We start from the raw sequence: 10,653 nt of genomic DNA on the forward strand, positions 1-10,653 counted from the left end.
TATTATTTTGATTTAATAACTAGAGGTATTAAGTTGTATCTGTGCTCATAACACAATTAAGTTCTACAATTATTTAGATTACTTCTGTTCTTGGTAAGTTATCTGTAGCTTTGTTGCTTTCCATGCAAAGAAAAGATTGACTTGATTTTATTTTTCCTGTATTTTTAAAATTTCTCTTGGCATTTGGTGAATTGAGTTAAGTAAGTAGCTGTATTCTTCTGCAGGTTGACTTCTTTTTTAATTCTAGCTCATGACTCAGCTGTATTTCCAAAGACTGAATCTGTTTTGCGTACTTCCCGCTCCTCCCGTAGCGAAGAATATTTATAAAGAGAGATCACTTTTCAAAATACATTTTTAGTTCAGTAGCTTCCAATTCAGAACTTCAATTGGCATGGCCAAATTCAAGTTCATAGTATCCAAGCATACAGCAGTGACTCACTCTTAGCTGAAATTGCACATACCAAATGTGGCATGTCTAGCTGCTGTTTAATATGCCAATTGTTAAACTACTATATGCTGCCTATTGCTTGTTTAATAGTTATACTGCCCTCCCTGTTTAATTATGCTGCTTCTTACTTATTTTTATTGGAGAGATGACCACCTCCTTTCTACCCTGTGCATATGTGTGTTTTCTTGCATGGAGGCAGGTGATGAGGCAGGCCTCTCCTCTTGGTGAGAATCTATAAATACTTGAAGCACACTGTGGGGTTTTTTTTATGCAAAGGCAGGTGTTTTTAATTGATTTTTTTTCTTTTTTTTTTACAGGCCATCTTGGGTTTGAAAACAGTTACAGGCTTAGGAAGAGGACTGTCATTTTGATATCTAGCTTTACTTTCTCTCAGGTTGTTGTTTTACACTACACACTATTTCCAGAAGGAAAAAACCCACCTTTGTAGAGATCAAGTATTTCAGATTCACATGCTGTTGGTAGTCTGACTTGTGTGCTGCATGTTTTCCTAGGTCTTCAGATGCCTACTAAGGTCATATGGAGTAGAGAGAAAGAAGAAAAAAAAAAAAAGAGAAAGTAAAGCTGTTTCAACTTTCGTTCATGTAGATGAATGAATAGAAGCTGGACAGCAGGCCATAATGGAGGAAGTAGAAAATAATGCTAAAAGGAAATAACGCTAGAAGGATTTCAGTACTAGTATAAAAGAGAAACAACCACGATGAAGCTGGCATGCCACTGCATAACAGTAGTTAATATTGACCTGTGAGAAAGGTATGAGATCTCAGAATCCTGACTTGCATTAGGAATAGAGAATAGTCAAGCGATAGTGTGATTTCTCTCCCCACTGCTTGCAAATGAGTTCCCTTCCCCTTCTTACACATGCACTTCCTTTTCTGCAAGAAAATTCTACCTTCTGCTTTCCTTGCATTCCGTCTCTGCCCTAGGTGGTTGCCGGTTTTCTGTAGAAATGCTTGAATCCACATTGCTTATTTAATCTTTGCAAATGTGTAGCACGAATCTATTTTTTTTCTGTTTTAAAATTCAAGCCTCCCTTGAAAAGTTTTCATGAGTATAGATAGAGTGCATTTGAAACCTTCTACAAGATCAATAGCCTCTTTCTTTATCTGTTTAATGGCAACTTTTTAAAATAATATGCTATCTTTATTATCCTTTAGTGATGAGGACATCAAGCACAAAAATAATTTTAAATGTCAGTAGGTTAATGGAGTTACACATGTCACCATACATTATAAAAGCTATCAAAAGTGTTTTTAATGAGCTTCAGTAGAGTGCAAACCCCAGCTTTATACAGATCAAACTGGAGAGAGCCTTATAGCAGAGCATGTCTTACTGCTTTAGAAACCTTCTAGAGGACATTTCATCTTCTGTCACCAAACACAGGCAGTTTGACTGTACCGGTAAGTCTGAGGCTTGTGTAGAGAACATAGAAATTGACTGAAACAGAGTGATATTTACAGACATATTTTAGTTGGTCACCCTCTTTACTCTCTCTGTATTTGTCATGGCTGAAAACCATGGCTGAAAGGAAATAGTGTAAACTCTAGAATTGGGGTTTTTTTTTCTTTTGCCACAAGTTGGATTTTATGTAGGCAATTCAAGCCAAAAAGAATCTATAAACACTGTTAAATAATAGTGGCAATAGGCCTTTTCCTAGAATACTCATAATACTGTAAGAGAAGTCCTGCTATTTTAAGCCGTGACATACTCCTGAATAGGCTTCTGTTAATTTCAGTTGCTTTACATCAGGTCCCAATTTTCTCTCTTAGGATAGTTATGTTCTCAGTGATCCTGCAGGAATGGCACTGCTCATGTGTCTCCCCAACGTTTAATGTATTACTTTTGAATGGCAGCTACCACAGTACTGTTGTATAGAATTTATTGCTGAGGTCTGTGGAAGAAATACATGATTCCTGTAGTGCCTATGTATCTAGAGATTTTGAAGTTCTTGTGACTTCCCCAAGGTAATACATTGGACCTATTTCCAATCAAAGCAAGGCTCCTGCCCTAGCACACTAGATCATTTTTCCTGCTTCAGGATGAGGCATCTCTCTGTTTTCTTTGTCACTGGACTTGATAATGTCTATACCTTGTCAGTTTGCCTTTCCCTTTGAGGTCTTATAGTGATCCAGCTTTGTTTTTCTAATCCTTCAAACCTAAAATATAAAATTGCTCCATCTGTGGAGAGGGAGGAGAGGGAAAGCTTACTGAAATAACATGTCTTATCTAGTGGCAAGTAATGAAACCTCTAGGAGAATGTGTCATCATTGGTTTAGATATCCCTTGATGGTCAGAGCTTGCCTCTGCTCTTAAGGCTTTAATCCTGCCTGTTTGTTCTGTGTATGTTGTCTCTGAATAATTGGTATTGCAGACAAATACAGATGTGGTGATGGCTGAACAGTTATTCTCCTGTAATTGGGGTGGCAAAGTCACTTTCTTTCAAAGCGCTTTTCTGAGATGGTTATAATTTTCTGAATAACTTATTTGTCCTGAAAGCTTGTATTACTTGCGTTTCACAAAATGAGATTTTAAAAATTAATTCTGTTGAAGTCTTTATTTAGTATTTCCTGACTGTGAAAATTTGTGCATTGAGGAAGTTATTCAGAAGCTCTCTTTATACTTCTCTAAGATCACCTTTACAACAGTTCAAATTTTATATGTATATAGTAGATTTATTTTGATGCTCAAATTTCATGTGACTGGTGCAAAGGAAGATGTATGGGTTTGGACCATGAGGTCTGGAGCTCAGCAGACTTAAAATAACTTCAAGTGAGAATCCCTCTTAATAAAAATGAGGTCTTACTGTGATATTCCTGGGAAATGGTGTGCTCTTCCTATTTGCTTAAATGTGAAGTCCAGTAGAGCTCACTAGCAACTTGTTCTGTGCATAATTGCCGACATATTCTGTGGTGGCTACATGATAGATGAGATGGTTTTTCTGTGTATTTAATTTCTAATGCAGTTTAGGTGAACACATTTGCTTGTCAGTCAGGTCCCTGAGAAATTTTCAAATCTCACTGTTTACAGTGTTATTCTCTTTGCTGCAAGATGCTGATGATCTAAAAAACAGCCCTCCCTGCTCCATTTTTTTTTCTCTCTCAAATGCCAGCTACTCTTTCTTTCAATTTTTCAAGTTAATTAACTTAATTAGGTTAAATCATGGTCTTGGAGGCTGTGATACTGAGGAACTTTTTCTTGGCAGTTCTTTTCCTCTTGAGCAGTTCCTGTGCTTGTTCTTCCTGCTTCCTACCATTTGTTTTGACTGCTGCAGCACACTGTAACCAGATTTATGGGAGCCAAAGAATCTCTCCTGCCTTTTTTTAAAACCCTGAGCAATTCACTGTTCAGGTTCATAGAGCAGCCCCACAAATGGTTACTTTGGCACAACTAGAAGGTGACAACAAACAGGTGAGTGGACAGAAACTCAAGGCTTAGCAGCAGGGAGAGGGAAAAATAAAGGCCTAGGCTACTGTTGCTGCTAAAAAAGAGGTTGTTATGTATCTGACATCTGCTGCTAATTTGTCAGAGCTTCTGAAGGGAGGGATCCGAAAGCTTGGTGCTTTTTCACAAGGTTTCAGTGGCTTAATGCAAAAAAAAACAGCTAACAGCTCCCCCACCCTAAAAAACCCCTGAACAAGTCAACAATGAAAACAAAACCCCAAAGAATAGAAAAAAAAACACACCCAAAAAAACCAGAAAACAAAAACAAAAGAAAGAAATCTTGTTTTACAGACATTGCAGCACGTCATCACTTCCTTCAGTACCATGTTGTGGTCTGAGGGGAACTGCCTTAAATATTACCCCTGCATTGTACCTTGGCTGGCAGGCTGTTATGCCATAGACTTAGTATGAACATTTCTACCAGGGACACTGTTGATTTAAGCATCCCCCTTCCCTGTGCTGATGGTATCTGGGAATCATCATGGCCCGTGACGACTTTACTCATGTGGTTGCACAGTGAGCAACTGCAAGTTAATCTCTTTAATGCATGGCCCAACTGAGGGGATAATAAGAAAGTAGAAAGAAACTACTTAAACTGGCACTGCCACTGAAGGAAGTGCTCATAGAACGATACCCATAGTTGTTTCTTTCTGGGGGTACTTGGCTTCCCCAGTAATTCTGTTTTTCACTTCTTTCAAATGAATAGCTACGTATAATGCTCAATTTAAAATAGCAAAACTGACCATTTTTGACTAGTGAAGTTTGACTTCATCTTGGAGCTGATCTAACTTTGAGTTTTGCTTGTATAATAATGCTATTTGGGAGTATGGGTACGTGTGTGTTACAAGGTAGTCTCCATTCCTCACCTGAGTAATAGCCCTCACACACATAGCTGCTCCAGTCAATGCTCTAGTGTATGCCTCATTATACCAACAGCCTTTTGAGACTTGTGTGTTTTGTTTAGAAGCTTGTATAAGCTATTCTAATAAGGGCTGATGAAAAACACTCTTCATTGAAAGTAGCTGTGGGAAACTTTAAGGAAACCGATGGGAGCTATCACTCACACGAAAGGCACAGGTAACATGGGTAGCAAGTTTTCTTGAGGGTTTCTTTTGTGGTGATACTACTTTCTGTAAAGCACAGAAATGAAGTCAATGAAAATGAGACAAAACAGAGCAAATAACTGTTTGGGGTAGAAGATGTGAACAAAAATTTATGCCTACATTTCTTCTCCCAATGCTGACTTCAGCAAGTTTATTCCAATCTCTATAAATCCCTACAATATGTTTGTCACTAGAGTTAAAAATCATATTGCTTAACAACAAGATTGCAGTGGTATTTACCCTCATTACCCGGGCTCTGTCCATGTTGCTGGGTCACCAAGTCATCAGTGTGTTTGATTATACTGTGCTGAGACTAATTACACTGTTGTACAGAGCAATTGGAGGCTATAAGAGGGAGGCATTTCTTAAAAGTCCTCTGTTTGTGTATACACACACCCGAAGGCAGAAGAGCTTTTAATGTTAGCTGTGCTTTGTGATTTGTTGGACGAGCACCGCTTGGTGGTCTCTGAAATGCTGATCTGATTGAGCAGAATATATGCTTTTCTGCAGATGCAAAGCTGCAAGTCTTTGTTCATATCTTATGGTTCATGATGGGAGTGGGGCATGTGCCTTTTTTTTCCCCTTTCGCTTCTCTAAACTCTAGTTTTGCAAAAAATTAGACATCCAGTTCTGGACAGAAATTTGGAAGCCTAAATATTTATTCTGATGGATTTCTAATTTTTAAACCTTTGTTTACTTTGTCTTTGGCCTTTATATACTCAATTTTGTCTGAAATAATGCCTTTGTCACATAATTATGCTTAATTTAAAAAAAAGCTAAATATGACTGTGTTATTGGGGAATGTTTTTGTAATTGCTCTCTTACTTTGCCATATGGTTAATATCTCTTTATGCATTACCGTGGCCTTGGCATAATTGAAAGATTCTTCTGATGTTCTTGCAATTGCACCTGTTTTCACCAAGGCTAAATTCAACTTTGTATTTTGCAATTTGGGTGTTCTTTGGGAGAAAAAAATTAAAGGACTTGGGCCAATAAACTATAGCAGATTTAGCAACAAGAGGTTAAGATATTATTGTCTCCAGCTGCCTGCCCATCCCATCAGCTGAGGCTGCAGCCAGGAGAATAAAGCTGGCAGCATAAAACATGTTTCCAGGCAAAGCACCCGCTCACTCTGGCGTCCTTTGACAGTTTGTGTGGATGTGCCAGACTCTGACAGTGGCCGAGACACACATGCATGAGATGTGATGGGGGCAGTAACTCCTGGCAGAGGAGTTGAAGACGGTAATATCTACCACTACCTTAGTATCGCCTGATTTTTATCTTTGGAAATTCTGGCTCTGGTTGCCTTAGCATAATTTCTCTCAGCCTGGCCTTGAAAATAGGATGCAGCAAAGTCCGTAACAAAGAAAACAGTCTTTTGTCTTCATATTTTTACAGGAAGAAATAATGTCCAGTATTTCTAATTAATTCTTTTAGTAATAATTCTAATGACTTGGAATGTCTCTTAAGTGAAGAATTTAGTTTAACTTTTATTACATGTAATGATATTTCTTTATCAGTGACAGTGATGAATAAAGATGACTTTGTTTATTCTTTATTAAAAAATCCTCATTCTTTTCCTGTTTGTGTGATGCTTTATTTAAAATCAGTCTTATTCACATCTTATTGTGAATGTCATACTTCATTTTCATTGGATGCATTTTTGAAAGGTTTTTCAGTCTCCCCAATAATCTCCTGAGCTTCTTATTCTTGAAGCAGTTTTCCTTTCTCATCTGTATCTTTGCTTCATATGCACTGAGATCCCAATCCTGCCAGATCAGAGTTTTGTAATTTTGCTCTTGCAGACCATTTAAATACTAATGGCTTCACAGTAATGGAACTAAAGAGCTGGCACCCTGCACTACAGAACTGCAGAACAAGGACTTTTTACTTCTGATTTGTACAGAACTGAGCAAATCGCTCCTGTCAAGGGATATGTAAGAGTAGTGGTGGTCTGTAACTACAGTAACTAACAACGGATTGGTCCTTTAAAATCTAGTGTACCCTGTTAGTTAGGATCATGCAAATCTTCCCACAGCAGACCTCCAGACTGCTAACCCAACTGGACTTTTATTTCTGTCCTCCTTTCCCATTCTGTTGTTTTACAGTCAGCTACAGGCTGAAGCCTATGTGCACATTCTCTATGGAAAAGGCAATGGTATAAGATTTTTTTCTTTATACTTTGATTCTGAAACCTGTGAGAGTTTAATCATACTTGAATCACTCCATATATATCTATATTCACCAAATTTAGAGGTTTTGGTACAGGATTGTTCAATCTTGGTCCTAGCAATGTAATTGCGCTGTTTGTATTACTAGTGTTCCTCAAGGTAATTCTAGAAACTATCTCAAAATCAGCATGCGTTCTCTCTTTCTTTCTCTCTTTCTAATTTTTTGCTCTCTTTATATGTATCCTGCATGCCTGCTTCTGTGTGCAAGAAGTCACATTACTAATTGATATATAAGATGGTGGTATATCTTAATTTGGTCAACACATTTTCAATAGACACTTAAAGAATTTAATTGAATCCATTTGAAAGAGTGATGACTTATAACTAATAGAAGGCAGAGTCTTCAAGTATATTTTTATTGCAAATTTTCACATCTTGTATAATAAAAATATATTACCGTAAACATGAGTGCTTCATTACGAATAATTTGACACATACTTTCAAATACATTGTGCAATTACAGACAAATGTATGTGTGTGAATATTATTTTAATCTATCATAGTTTCTTTTGTTCATGGACTGTAGATCAGAATTACAAATGTTTCTTCCTATGGCTAAGCATTTAAATCCACAACATCTGATTTATGTGACTGAGTATGAATTTAGCATTCTAGTATCAAGCGTGTGCTTTTGGCTGTACTGATCTTTAGCATTCTTTTCTTATTTTAATGCAGGATTTAACCCTTTAGTTGCTGATACTTTTCAGCTTGACTCAAAAAAGAATGGTTGCTCACTGTGTCCTGCTAACAATTATTTTTCTTTGTATCCTCACTGAGGTAAAAATAATAGTCATGTGAATGTTTGTCTCTTTTTTCCCCAAAATACCAGGTAGAAAGTAGTCAAAATCTGTTAATACTATTTTGTTGAGCTTTAAGTATTTTGTACTCAACAGAACAAACCAGATCCGTCTGACCCAGAGCCAAGATTAACAGTAATGCTTTCTCTTTCTTCTTCTCCCTTCTGTTCCTTCTTCTCTTACAAAGTGGAAGAAAAAATATTTTTCTTTTTTGTTTGGTGATCCCAAACAAGTTAAGGCCCTGCATCAAATATTTTTGAATGCTTTAACATTTCTGAAGTATGATAACATATTTTGTGTTGATTATGTGACAAATAGTTTGCTTATGTTATGTTTGTAAAAATTTCTGTTGTCTATATTGGTGGTTAGAAATGCTGCCAGTCTGCATGAGTAATCACAAGAACAGGCATTGGTCTTCAGATGGAGTCAATATTTTGTTGTGCTTCAAGTTGTGGGCATGTTTATGTGGGAGCTTAAAACAAAGTGTTGAGAAATGGTATGAAGCCATCCTTATCTGGAACATAATAGTAGCTAAGGTGGTGTTAGAAGCACTATGTTATAATTCTGCACAAAAATGCTGCTTACTCAGTTTTGTCTAAAACATGACACTGAATTAAATGTGAATTGCATTATTTCCACTTTAATAGCTAATGTTAGTGGAGTCTCAAGGGTTTAGAGAGAAAAAAAATCTCTAAAATTGCCTATGTGTTAATACAAGAACAAAAACTTACTATTCTAGCTTAATAAGTCTGGCTAGAGAATCTTTCTGGTGGTGTTTCTGATCCTTTTTTGTTGTTTTCTTCTTATTTGTGTGGTAGAAGAACAATTAGAAAGTATAGTGTGGTGCAACAAAGGAAAAGCTCCTGAAGCATGTTTGGGTTCTAGCTCATGGTCTTCTACATTTCACTTCTGGAGGAAGGATTTGAGGGATGAGGTGAGACTGGAAGGTTCATGTGTTCAATAAAAAATCTGGAAAGAGAAAAAAAACTAGGCCTTTCCCAAGTTTTAATTGTACATTGAAATAAGAAAGGGTATGTGTGTGTGAAAAACTCTAATGGTATATACTGCAACACAAATTTGCATATATATGAGATCTCTGGCATATGAACAGCAGCTTTCACAGCCATCTGTTCTTTTGTTGGGGTTGCAGCAACTTGCATCAATTCAAAATATTCACTGATGTGAGCTAAACATGTTCAATAAGCACCTATTGAAAGCATAGGTTACAGGAAGCACATCCCACATTGTTTCTAGATGTGTCTTGATGATTATTGTGGTAAATGTCCAGTGAGCTAAGTTTTGTGCATTCCCTTTTGCTCATGTTTGGGAAGATTGTGGCTGTTGTGACATGTTTATCTGCTGGTATTGGCATATTCAGAGATCAGGGAGTCTAATCACGGTGAGAAGGAGCTCTGCTGTGACTGGGGTCAAGAGCTCTGCCCTTTTAGGTGGGTAAAAATCTAGGGAGAGAGGAGAGGATGGCTACCTAATGTGATCTGTCTTTACAAAGCAAAAGCGGGCTTGAGGAAGGATACAATCCAAGTATCTCTCGAACTCAACCTCTAAAACTCCAGTGGTATCTAATAGCTGACTTGGTCTCTCCAGCCTTTAAACTAAGAGTCTATACTTATGTCTCCTTTAACTGCCCAGTCAGCTCTGTGGCAAGAGGGGTTATGATAGAAGCATGTGGATGCAGTGTGAAACGATGCACTCTGGATCCCTTCAGATAAAATCCATCTCTTTTGTTGTTCCTACAAATGAATATTAGGAAAGGATTCATGCCAGATTGTCTCCTATTGAATTTTGCTAAGTCTACCAAGTAAAAACATTCAAAACAAAAAAGGCTGCTGAAGTGCTTGAAGGTGACTTGTGTAGGCTATTGATTATTCTAGGAGGTGTGGTAAAGAGTGGGCTCTTTGGCTGGCATTGTAATTATGCACCTTTTTTTGTTTTGTTGTTCTCACTGCCTTCCCCCTCATTCCCCACACCCCAAGTTTCCTGTTGAATTTATCACTCTGGAAATGTAAAACATCCAGGCAGACAACCTAAACTACATGTTACTTACTGGGGAAGTGCTGCCTTTAACTTATTTTCTCTTCAGATCTTTACTCTGGGCTCACACAGGAATGAGAAATAAGATAATAATTCTATAGTTAGCTGGTGTTCCTAACTTTTTCCCAATTCCTGATTTCTCAGTAGTTACCTCACAGATTTCAGAGTATCTGTCTGTAACTGTGAATGTGTCAAAAGCTGCTAACAAGCACTTGTAAGTGCGAAAACTAAAGTATAAATATTTTTAATCAAAATCATTCTTGAATTATCATAGTTGTTGAATGAATAAGCATCTAGTTAGTCATTACCATTTTTCCAATGACTCTGTGCTGGTGAGAACTATGACCACCCTGTGACCCAGTGACCAAGATCTGGCAGCTGCAAGTATTTATAAGTATGAAGTGTCTAAAACATAGCAACAAGAATGAATTGCATAACTCAAACAAGGAATCCATCCTTTAGAGCTGAAGAACTTCAGGCTTATATTTTTACTGGCTTGTGTTTAGAAATTTTTAAGTATAGCATTGTCTTTTAAACCTCCTACCATAATTTCCTTAAAGGCA

This window comes from Pterocles gutturalis, unplaced genomic scaffold (genome assembly GCF_000699245.1).
Source record: "Pterocles gutturalis isolate BGI_N339 unplaced genomic scaffold, ASM69924v1 scaffold9565, whole genome shotgun sequence".
Taxonomy (NCBI): Eukaryota; Metazoa; Chordata; class Aves; order Pterocliformes; family Pteroclidae; genus Pterocles; species Pterocles gutturalis.